Source organism: Odocoileus virginianus, chromosome 29 (genome assembly GCF_023699985.2).
Source record: "Odocoileus virginianus isolate 20LAN1187 ecotype Illinois chromosome 29, Ovbor_1.2, whole genome shotgun sequence".
Classification (NCBI taxonomy): domain Eukaryota; kingdom Metazoa; phylum Chordata; class Mammalia; order Artiodactyla; family Cervidae; genus Odocoileus; species Odocoileus virginianus.
The window spans coordinates 20,102,436-20,114,791 of NC_069702.1; the positions used below are offsets into that span (position 1 = coordinate 20,102,436).

Below are 12,356 nucleotides of genomic sequence, written 5' to 3' on the forward strand. Positions count from 1 at the left end.
AATTTTCCAAGTGAGAATGCTGGAGCAGGTTGTCGTTTCCTCCTCCAGGGGATCTTCCTGACCCAGGGATTTAACTCAAGTCTCCTGGTTGGCAGATGGGATTCTTTACTATTGAGCCAAGGGGGAAGCCCTTGCTCTGGATTTTCTGGGGAACATTCTGCCCTCCCAGCAGCTAGCAGGGGGAGGCTGCCGCTTTCTCTGGGAATGAGGCTGGGCTCCAGCCCGGCAGCTCCTTGGCCCCTTCCCAGTCCACAAGTCCTTCTCCCTGTAAGAGTCTTAGCTTTGCCTTTCTTCAACTTACAGTCTTAAGAACAACGGAATCATAGATGCTTCAGCCTGAGAGGGACCAGGCTTATTTACGAATGTATCTCTTAGGAAACACTTAGAAGGCGTCCTTGAGTTTTAGGTAAATGCCGAAGAAAGAGCACTTAGAGAACGAAGCCATTTCTGTGTCAGCTGTCATTGCTGAGAGGTGAGGAGTGTGTTCAGGTAGGATTTCCAAAACGTCTCTGAAAAGTACTTTGGAAAGTTCAGAGTCACAGGTGAGGTGGGTGGAGAGTGCGGCAGGGTTGCCACCTGCTGCCTGGTTGCTGTTATGTTGTGACACATGGAGGGCATTACCTTCACGGAGTGGGGACCCGATCTCCGTCATCACCTCGGGTTCCTACTTTGCTTCCGAAAGATACTTGGACTATCTCGAGGTGCCCACAGGGGCAGCTTCCCATCAGCCCGTCACTCACGAGTCCCGCAGGGCAGCCTGCCTCAGATCGTCTCCTTCCAATTAATTACAAATGTATTTTGCCTCCCACTCAATTCCATCTCTCCGCAGCACTTCCGGCTCCTTGGAAACCTTTTGGCCAGAGGCGGGTCCTCCGGCAGGCGGTATGGACAGTTCCTTTTCCGTGGTGCCAGAGCGGGGCAAAGGTCCATCGATAGGAGCAGGCATGGGAACCGTCTGCACCGCCCCCCCCCCCCCACCCGCCCCGCCACACACACACACACACACATCCTCACCAACACCAGGGAGCAGTGACCGAGACATTTCCTCTTTTCCAATGCTTTGGGACGAGCTCAGTTGCTGGGACGCATCTGTCTCTTCGCAACCCCATGGACTGTAGCCCACCAGGCTTCTCTGTTCATGGATTTCTCCAGAAGAATACTGGAGTGAGTTGCCTTTCCTTCTCCAGGGAATCTTCCCAACTCAGGGATCAAACCTGGGACTCTTGCGTCTCCTGCTTCGGAAGGGTTTGTTTGTTTTTTTTTTCCCCACCACTGCGCCACCTGAGGCCCAGACAGAAGGAAACTGCTTTGGGATAGAATTATTTTAGGTGAGTCTGGACCTTCCAGGCATTGCAGAACTTGCCTCTGTTTTCTCCTAATGCCTTTGACTGTGTCCCTGCTGCTGGTGTGTGGTGTGTTCCGGAACTGCCTGAGCTCTGATAAGGTTTCCAGAAGCTCTGCCCTCTGCTTGCTCCCTTCTCTCTCCTGGTGAACCAGGAGGAAGTAAGTAATTGCTTACTTCGAAATCGTACATTCAGGGAACACTTCAGATGACCTTGAAGAGCTTCCTAAAGTTCAAGAGTCTTGATTTTAACCCAAGACCTGCTGCCACTGTGTTCTATGGCCTCAGGGAGTTCACTGGGTTTCTGAGTTCTTTCATTCATATGTAAGATTGTTAAATAGAGCCTTTCTTTCTTTTTTGGAAAATATTAGTTGCTTCTTTTAAGGAATGCAGTTCAGATATTTCAAGTGTCTATCACTTGCCTGAAAACACCAGAGTGGACACTGGGGTGGGGGAGGAGGTGCTAAACAAAAAAGGAGCCAATAACTTGATGATGAGGGTCTTATTCCCATTTTACACATAAGTAAACTGAGGCTTCGAGAAGTTAATTAAATCATACAAGGGCCACCAGCCTTGAAACACAAGCCGATTTGATATCAAAGGCTGTGTCCTTCTCAATGTCCCATATTTGCTGCAAAAATGATTGAAATATGGTTTCTGTCTGTAAGGGGCTTTCCGTGTAGAATGGGTGATAATACACATACAACAGCTACAATTCAAGGAGGGGTCTTAAGTTCTGCATAACAGAAAAAGCACAGGGCTATGGGAGAACCACGAAAGCAACTCTTACTTAGGGTTATGTTTGGGTCTTCACTATTCATGGTGTTGTTCCCATAGTTACAGCTTAAACCTCTCACAGTTGTGAATTAAAAGCCACACAGATGTCTACGAGGATACCCTGACCCTAACCGGTAAATCCATGCCACAAGTGGCATCAAATGCTGGCGTCAAAGATATTCAGGGGGTGGTAGGTGTTCCAGCAGCCATGGTGCTCTCTCCCTGACTCTGCCCTGCCGCTTCTCCCCCGGGTTCACAACTTACCCTCTCTGTGGCTCAATGAGCTACTGCGGGGACCAGAGCTGGTCAGAGCTCATCCTGCCTCTATCACTTAAGGTTAAGCGAACACCATTCCCCAAATGCGGGAATGCAAGATTTCCAAAGCCCCGTGGCAACGTTCTGTAAGGAACCAAACACTCCTGCTCGCAAAGGTTAATCTTCAGATCCCCGATACTCATCCCCTGAAGCTCTAGGGAAGAGTTCTTCCTGTATCCAGAGCCATAGGATCTGGCCCCATAAAAACAAACCAAGTTACAGCTGTGTGACAGACACACTTTACTTGTAAAGCTCAGCTAAGAGGCTGTCCATGCTAGTCGAGCAGCCCGGTGACGGGTGTTCCTGCCAGACCAAAAGCAGAGTCATTTGATTTTTAGATGCTGCCTTCTTGGGATTGGACCCACCAGGTTCCACAGCCCCGGAAGGCTGCTCCGGCTAGAACACCTGTAGGCAGCGCACCGGGATTCCGAAGCACTGTTGCAGCCTAAGTCTTGCCAAATGTCTTCACCCCGCAGAAATGGCGTGACATCCGGGTTGTGCAGAGGGCAGGGGGCCCCCAACTTGCGTCACATTCTTCCAGACTTAATCTACTCAACAACCAAAGTGGAAACAGCTTCTGTCCCCACCCCCAACTTAGGCCCATCATGACCAACCGAGTGTATGATAGAATCTACTGTCGTCGCAGAGCCGGCTTCAGAGGTGACTAACTCTGCCCCGTGTTCCCCCAGAGAACTATCCAGAATTTTACTGAGAGCACGATCTGGGGAGACAACTGTTCTTTCCCCAAAAGGAGAATGATCTGCACCTGGGAAAAAGGAGAAGCTTTGAATGACACTGACAGTTCAGTTCATGGTTACCTTTCAATTGCTTCTTTGATAAGCAGAACCGGTAAGACATTACGGATGTAGGACATAATCCAGCGCAGGTGGTCCTGGAACTTCTGTTACAGCTCTGATCTTGTCCCTTCCAGAGGGGGCCGGCCAGGGGGCTGGGCACATAGCATCTTCGGTGCCTCTCTGTGTGACTTTATTCCTGGGAGCAGAAAGTGGGGGGAAGGCAGCTTGGGGCTGACTTCACAATGCGTGGCAGGGTGAGTGCTCTGAACTGGTTCCAGAAAAGGTGGAGGCCTGACTGTGCTTCAGTCTTTCTTGCCTCCCTCAGCCAGCCCCCTGGAGGAGGACTTTTCAAAGACAAGTGGCAAGTGTCATCTAGTACAGGGCTCTGTGACCTGTTAGGAACTGGGCTGCTGGCGGTGAGCGAGTGAAGCGTCCTCTGTATTTACTGCCGCTCCCCATCACTCACACTAACGCCTGAGCTCTGCCTCTTGTCAGATCAACAGCAGCATTAGATTCTTGTAGGAGCCCAAATCTGCTGTGAAATGGGCATCCAAGGGATCGAGGGTGGGTGCTCCTTGTAAGACTCATCCTGAAACCATCCACCCTGTGGAACCATCCATCCCAATCTGTGGGAATACTGTCTTCCATGAAACTGGTTCCTGGTGTTGGAAAAGGTAATAGACCTCTGATCTAGTGTTCAACAGTTTTTTCATACTAAATTCATCATTTCAATAACTATTTCTAACAAGAGCCCATTGGCTACCTCACTTGCCTCATTTTCATTTCCTTTATCCTGTCTCTTCTTCCTTTGGAGGTAAGATAGTAGAGTATACAAGAGACTTGGACCTGACTGTTCTCCCCCAGAAACTCTGATTGAGGACTAAGCAAGAAAAATGTCATTTAAAATTATTTCAGTTATTTTATGCTTTATTAGAAATGGCGAGTTGGATTTACTTTTGGGGAATACTATCCTTTTGTCCTGGGCAAAAGTAAAACCAAACAGAAATACTTAGTTGGTAGAGTGGTTTCGTTTTGAAAAGCAGCCGTTGTTGTTCTTGGAAGAAAAGCTAAATGCAGTGAAGCAACTCTAAAATGAGAAATGAAATGCTCTGTTGGTAATGCAGGCAGTGAAGGTTACTGTACCAACACTGCCTCTCTTATTTCTCTCTGTTGAGAACGCTTTGAAGGGAGAGTGTCTGGTGCCCAGTGGGCACTTAATATATATGTGCTGACCAATGGCTTGACTGTGGCTATGACTTTAGAACTTCTGGGGTTTCCTTTGTTCTAGATTGGTGGATTTCTCATCTTGGACTTCAAGAAGGTGGGTCTTACTTTAAGCAAATGCTATGTATTTCTCAAGTTCTGTGTAACTTCAATTCTTGCAAAATAATAAGTTAAAATGCACCAGGAAAAAAACAATTAGAGGACCTTACTGTGAAATTTCAGTAGTGATTATATCAGAATGATGAAGATGTAATACATAGTCTATTAGCTTTTGTTTTTTAAAGCAGACCACTTTTCACAATTAGTGAGGATTGCTACCACTGGTAGAATTGAGAGTCTTTTCCTCCTAAACAGTCTGTGTCGGTTTTGTTTCTTACATACGTGTTGTTGAAAATGATTATGTGCATGTGTGCCTGTTAAGTCGCTTCAGAGGTGTCTGACTCTTTGCGACCCTATGGACTGTAATCCATGGGATTCTCCAGGCAAGGATACTGGAGTGGGTTTCCATGCCCTTCTCTGGGAGATCTTCCTGACATAGGAATGGAATCCGCATCTTCTAAGTCTCCTGCATTGGCACGTGGCTTCCTTGAGACTGGAGCCATTGTATCTCACCATACTGAGTTCACTGAATATTCCTGCTAAGGTCTTACAGGAAATCTGTTCTGATGCATATAACTTTTGTTCACTGGTGGGAAGGACTCTCCTTTGAGACCCTCCAGAACACTGAGGGGGAAGGTTCTAGAAAGAGACTGAGTTTTGGTTTATTCTGTTCCCAAATAGTTCCTATATGAGTGTAGTGAGAGGCAGAGGGCAAGTGGGTGGAAAACCACTCAGTTCAGTTCAGTTCATTCAGTCGCTCAGTCGTGTCTGACTCTCTGTGACCCCATGGACTTCAGCATGCCAGGCCTCCCTGTCCATCACCAATCTCTGGAGTTTACTCAAACTCTTGTCCAACGAGTCGGTGATGCCATCCAACCATCTCATCCTCTGTCATTCTCTTCTCCTCCTGCCTTCAATCTTTCCCAGCATCAGGATCTTTTCAAATGAGTCTGTTCTTCACATCAGGTGGCCAAACTATTGGAGTTTCAGCTTCAGCATCAGTCCTTCCCATGAATATTAAGGACTGATTTCCTTTAGGATTGACTGATTTGGTCTCCTTGCAGTCCAAGGGACTCTCAAGAGTCTTCTCCAACATCACAGTTGAAAAGCTTTAGTTCTTCGGTGCTTGGCTTTATAGTCCAACTCTCATATCCATACATGACTTCTGGAAAAACCATAGCTTTGATCAGATGGACCTTTGTTGACAAAGTAATGTCTCTGCTTTTTAATATCCTGTCTATGGTGGTTATAGCTTTTCTTCCAAGGAGCAAGCATCTTAACTTCATGGCTGTAGTCACTATCTGCAGTGATTTTGGAGCCCAAGAAAATAAGGTCTGTCACTGTTTCCATCGTTTCTCCATCTATTTGCCATAGTTGGAAAAACAAATCATCCTCCAAGGAAGAGGGGGTGAATAAAGATAAAGCCTCAGGACAACTGAAGTCATCATATACATTTGAAAAATTGTCATATGTATGCCTAAAGTGTACAAAGTACTACTAGGGAATGTAGCTGGAGCTCCAATACTTTGGCTACTTGATGCAAAGAGCTGACTCATTGGAAAAGACCCTGATGCTGGGAAAGGTTGAGGGCATGAGAAGAAGGGGGTGACAGTGGATGAGATGGTTGGATGGCATCACTGACTCAAAGGACATGAGTTTGAGCAAACCCTGGGAGATAGTGAAGGACAGGGGAGCCTGGTGTACTTCAATCCGTGGGGTTGCAAAAAGTCAGACATGACTTAGTGACTGAACAACAACAACAACGGAATGTACTGCAGTGTGGCATCTCAATATATACTTTTTTTATAAGAAAGCAGGACTTATTGGTGGACATGAGTAAGGAGGGGACAGCGCCAAGACTCTCATGAGTGCAGGGCCCGCCATTTGTCCAGAGGGCCACCATTTGAGCTGTATATATAATATGTGACCCCCCAGCCATCCAGAATGTGCCACTTTTCTGTCACATTTTCAAGTTCATCTGCACTAAACTTAGTAAATGCCCACTTCTTGGAGATGTGGATCCAAGATGTGGTGGCTGGGGAACTTGAACTTGGCCCCAAGGAGGGTCTCAATCACAGGCTCTTTGTTCTGCATCTCAGTGGGGATGGACATTATGACTCGGCCAATGTGGACCCTGGCCAGTGGGCCCCGGGGCTTTCCGGAGGCGCCCCGCATACCTGTCTGGAGCCTAGACTGGGAAGAGCATGCCAGTCATGGAAGTCCACTGGGAAGAGCTGTATCCAAGGTCGCTCAGGGCAACCTGCAGAGGCAGCAGGCTGCACACACTGCCGAGGAGGCTGCTGTTCGCAGCCGCTGCACACTGGGCCCCCACGGGGAAAGGGCCCAGTCGGCTTAACTAGCTGCAATGGTGTGCGTGCATGCATAGTTGCTCAGGCATGTCTGACTCTTTGTGATCCCGTGGACAGTAGCCCACCAGGCTCCTCTGTCCATGGGATTCTCCAGGCAAGAATACTGGAGCGGGTAGCCATTTCCTCCTCCAAGGGATCTTCCTGACCCAGAGATAAAACCCATGTCTCTTGCATCTCCTAAAATTGGCAGGCGGATTCTTTACCACTGTGCCCCCTGGGAAGCCCAGCTGCAGTGGCATCTCAATTTAGAAGAAGAAGACAAAGAGGAGGAGGAGGGGGAAGAAATCCCACAAGCCAAATCAATAAAATTGTTTGGTTACATAGTACTTAGGTTTGCCTAAATGTGTTTGTGTTTAAGCACTATTTGTCGTCAAGTACAGAAGGATCTTCTCATAACAGCTATTGATTTTATGGGTTCAATACCCTGTATGTCTCCTGTTTCTGGTATCAGGAGTAACTACAAGTGATGTTGGTCTCATGGATCACAGCTGTTAAGTTCCTGAGTGAAGTGTGAATTCAGTCCCTTTGTCTGTGACATAAAGAGTTTCTACTGTGTCTGTCACTTAAAAACATTCAGCTCACAAAAGCTATCGCTAACAAAGGGTCCAACAAGGTAGGTGGAAAACAGATCGATTCAATTCCTCTGAGATCCACATCAACAGGTTATGGGCTGACAGGTAAATATTGACAAAAGCAGACCTGAGAGCTGAGGGGAGGCAGATGTGCAGAAGAAAATCCTTTCCTCCTTTCTGGGGCCAAGTCCACCGTTTTTAGTTTTCTTAATGATGAAAAGCTGTTGGAAGTCAGGCATTACATGGCAGTGGCAATGTAATTTACTTTACATTTACTTTAAATTTACTTTGCTACTTTAACCTCTGTAGCAAACGTAGCTAATTCTGTCACCCACCTGAGGGTATCACAGGAACTCGGGAAATAGGAAAATCAGGGAGTGTGGTATAGTGGTGATAACTTGTTATCATAACGACGAGAGTGGAATAACTGGCCAGAGGTGACTAGAGATATGAATCTGACTAAATGTCTTTTTCTATTTGATTAAAAAAATTTTTATTGGAGTATAATTGCTTTACAATGTTGTGTTACTTTCTGCTACATAGCAAAGTGAATCAGCTATAGAGATACATCAATAATCTCAGATATGCAGATGACACCACCCTTATGGCAGAAATTGAAGGGGAACTGAAGAGTCTCTTGATGAAAGTGAAAGAGGAGAGTGAAAAAGCTGGCTTAAAACTCAACATTCAAAAAATTAAGATCATGGCATCCGTTCCCATCACTTGATGGCAAATAGATGGGGAAACAATGGAAACAGTGACAGACTTTATTTTCTTGGGCTCGAAAATCACTGCAGATGGTGACTGTGGCCATGAAATTAAAAGCCACTTGTTTGTTGGAAGAAAAGCTATGACCAACCTAGACAGCATATTAAAAAGCAGAGACATTACTTTGCAGACAAAGGTCTGTCTAGTCAAAGCTATGGCTTTTCCAGTAGTCATGTATGGATGTGAGAGTTGGACCAAAAAGAAAGCTGAGCATGGAAAAATTGATGCTTTTGAACTGTGGTGTTGGAGAAGATTCTTGAGAGTCCCTTGAACAGCCAGGAGATCAAGCCAGTCAGTCCTAAAGGAAATCAGTCCTGCGTATTCATTGGAAGGACTGATGTTGAAGCTGAAACTCCAATACTTTGGCCACTTGATGCAAGAACTGACTCATTGAAAAAGATCCTGTTGCTGGGAAAGATGGAAGGCAGGAGAAGAGGATGACAGAGGATGAGATGGTTGGATGGCATCACTGACTCGATGGACATGAGTTTGAGCAAGCTCCGGGAGTTGATGATGGACAAAGAAGCCTGGCATGCAGCAGTCCATGGGGTCACAAAGAGCTGGACACGACTGAGAGACTGAACTGAACTGAACTGAATAAATATACATATAGCCCCTCCCTCTTGGACCTCCCTCCAACTCCCTAGCCCCATCCCACCCCTCTAGGTCATCACAGAGCACTGAGCTGAGTTGCCTGTGTTATACAGCAGCTTCCCAAGATGTGGTGCATGTACAGAATGGAATATTGCTCAACTATAAAAAGAAATGAAATTGGGTCATTTGCAGAGATGTGGACAGACTTAAAGTTTGTAATACAGAGAGAAATAAGTCAGGAAAGGAAAAACAAATATCATATATTAATGCATATACATGGAATCAGGTAAATTTTAAAGCTAGGAATGTGGAAAGTTACTTTCAAAATCGCCATCCTGTTCTCACCCATAACAAATTTGGTTTTAGAAATTTTGCTCCATTGTAGCAAATGGTGTCTCTAATTTGTCATGGCATATGAATTAATCTTAGGGTCTGTGGTAGAAATGATATTAAGTCAATGCAGTAAGTGGAAGAGAAACTTTACATCAAATTATTTTGTACTTCTCCTGGAAATGAAGACATGTTTCACTGAGTGAATAATGAATGCCAATAATAGAGAGCATTTATTCAGCCTGAAAGGCAAATTCAGTATAGATATCTAATGAAAATAATGTGGTTTAGTTGTTAAGTTGTGTCTGACTCTTGGCAACCCCATGGACTGTAGTCCACCAGGCTCCTCTATCCATGGGATTTCCCAGGCAAGAATGCTGGAGCATATTGCCATTTCCTTCTCCAGGGGATCTTCGTCACCCAGGGATCGAACCTGGGTCTCCTGCATTACAGGCGATTCTTTACCAGCTGAGCTACCAGGAAAGCAATGAAAATGATAGATCACATTTTTTTTTTTTTTTTTTTTTTGCCACCAACAGCACTGTGCAGCTTTATTAACCATTCAAGTACAGTAGCATCTGTAAGATAGGGACAGAATTGGGATTTAAAAGTGAACAGATAATCAGCATCTAACAATTTGAAAGAAGCCACTACATACTCTTTTCACAGACATGTTTTCACGGAGCCAATACAGTACTAGCCATTAACCCAGCACACCAGGCGCACTGAAGTAGAAAAGATGCAACAAGAAAAATAGCTACATTAGAAAGACTTCAACACTTTAGAAAAAGAGTAAAACACTTTTCGTTTCTCCCCCTTAGCCCCTAGAACAACATCATACCGTCTGGATCTACCTATACAGTCCTACATCAGCTTCTAGAATATTTGCCAGGAGGGCAAAAGTAAAATGACACTGGCCAGTACAGTCTTTGGATATTTAGGAAGGGGAGGGGGAGAAAGTCGGTTCTCAGATCAAATTACTCAGCTTCAGTCTCATCAGCAGGGTCTTTGGTTTCTTTGTTCTTCCGCACTTCTTCAATGTGCTTCTCCTCTCGCAAACGCTCCAGTTTGGCAGCCATTTGTGCCTCCTGGTTCTCTTTGTTGGCTTCCATCTTGTGGGTCAGCTTCTCTTCCGCCATTTTACTGAAGCTGTTGTTCTCCTCTATCGCTTTCTGAAGCACTTCTTTCTCGTGCTCCCGTTTCTCAGCAAGCTGCTTCAAGACTTCAGCTTCATGGGACTTGCGTCTTTCTTCTGCAGCTTCTAATTTCTTCTGAATTTCCTCCAGGGAAAGATCCTTCTTCTTAGGAGGGGAAAGGGGAAATTCTGGGACAGATTCTTTTGATCAAGGGCTGAGAATCATCTCAAAAGCCTGGCCTGAGGCACGCTTCTCCAGTTCCTTCACCTGGATATCAGAAGAAGCCATGGTGAAGAGAAGACAAGAGACTGGCAGTGTACTCTACACGATTCACTGGCAAGGAAAACCCTGCTTAGTCCGAGCCGCCTGGCCACACTCTTGATAGCTCACGTTTATCGCATACTTCATATGTAACAACCACTGTCCTAGGTGTGCTGTGTGAGTGACGACAGCGCTCATCTGGTTCTGTGAGGTCGAGTGGCCAAGGTGGATTCATGCTTTATGGCATCAGGCTCCATGGCCCCTGGCCTGGGCTGCTTCTGCCTCCTCCTTTATCCCTCATGAAGTATTGGGGTGCACTCTAACTGCTCTTCTTGGCTTCGCTATCCATGTTACATCCCCACTGATGTTCTTGAAGCCCACATACATCTTAGCTGGGTTAGAAATGGATGCTCACTTAGAACAGATGAAGCACCCGAGCTTTCCCAGGAAGAACTAACTTCAGCAGACCCGTGATTTTAGGCAAATAAACAGGACGAAGTAAAAAAGATTCAGGAGCACAGTTGGGGCAGGGGAGGAGCTGGGGTCAGAGCTACACGATGGGGAGTGAAAGAGGTGATTTCCCAGGCAGGGGGTGAGCGGACAGAGCCCATAGGAGTTAAGTCTGGCAGGGCTTAGTGCTCTAGGTGCCTGAGGCTTCGAGCAGGAGGAGTGAGCCTGAGTCTGCAGTGGGGGTGGGGGTGGGGGGTGGGGGACAAGTAAAAGGGGCATGAGCCTTTGACTCCCTTTGCCACTGGTCTTCCTTTTACTTCTGTAATATCTTTTTTATCATTGACTTAAGAGTGGTTTTGTGGCATACATTCTGAGAAAACCATAATAGAAAAAGACACATGTACCCCAATGTTCATTGCAGCACTATTTACAATAACCAGGACATGGAAGCAGCCTAGATGTCCATCGACGGATGTATGGATAAAGAAGATGTGGTACATATATACAATGGAGTATTACTCAGCCATGAAAAAGAAAGCATTTGAGTCAGTTCTAGTGAGGTACATGAACTTAGAGTCTGTCACGCAGAGGGAAGTTAAGTCAGAAAGAGAAAGACATAAAAACTCATACTTGTGGAATGTAGAAAAATGGTGCAGATGAACCAATTTGCAGGGCAGAAATGGAGACCCAGGTGCAGAGAATGGACGTGTGAACCCAGGGAGGAAGGAGAGGGTGGGATGAATTGGGAGACTCCCTTTGCCACTGCCATGTGTCAAACAGATAGCTAGTGGGAAACTGATGCATAGTGCAGGGAGCTCAGCTCAGCGCTCTGTAATGACCTAGCGGGGTGGGATGGGGTGGGAATGGGTGGGTGAGAGGGAGGCCCAAGAGGGAGAGGATATATGTATACACGCGCATGATTCACACTGTTGTAGGGCAGAAACTAACATGACATTGTAGAGTAATTATGTCCCAATAAAAACAAAGAACGATTATGTCAACATGTTTCCTCAAAACACTTATTGAGACAGTCCTACATTGGATAAATGTGCTGCTCCCCAACTCCCACCCTCAGCTGCTTCAGTTCTGACATTTGCAGCCAAGCCAGAGAAGGTGGCTCTGTGAACAGTCTGAGAACCTGCCCAGACCTTGTCTAGCATGGATGCTAAATGCAAATGGCCATGGCTGAGTGCATGGACCAGCCCTGGCCCTGATGGGCAGGTGAGAAAGAACCAGAATCTGTGCTTGAAAGGACATGAGCTAAAAACAACTTCAGGCTTCACTGGCATGAGGAACCCATGCTCTGTGACCTCACCTATCTC

The 12,356-nt window shown here is 46.1% G+C and overlaps 1 non-coding gene and 1 pseudogene across 1 annotated transcript; both read right to left on the minus strand.

Moving 5' to 3' along the window:
* Positions 1 to 6,786: 6,786 nt before the first annotated feature.
* On the minus strand, positions 6,787 to 6,920 carry LOC139032098 (small nucleolar RNA SNORA70). The gene has a single exon (XR_011484643.1). It is a non-coding gene; the product is annotated as a small nucleolar RNA SNORA70 (small nucleolar RNA).
* A 2,903-nt stretch (positions 6,921 to 9,823) lies between these two features.
* Positions 9,824 to 10,723, minus strand: LOC110144364 (stathmin-like; annotated as a pseudogene).
* Between the last annotated feature and the right edge of the window lie 1,633 nt (positions 10,724 to 12,356).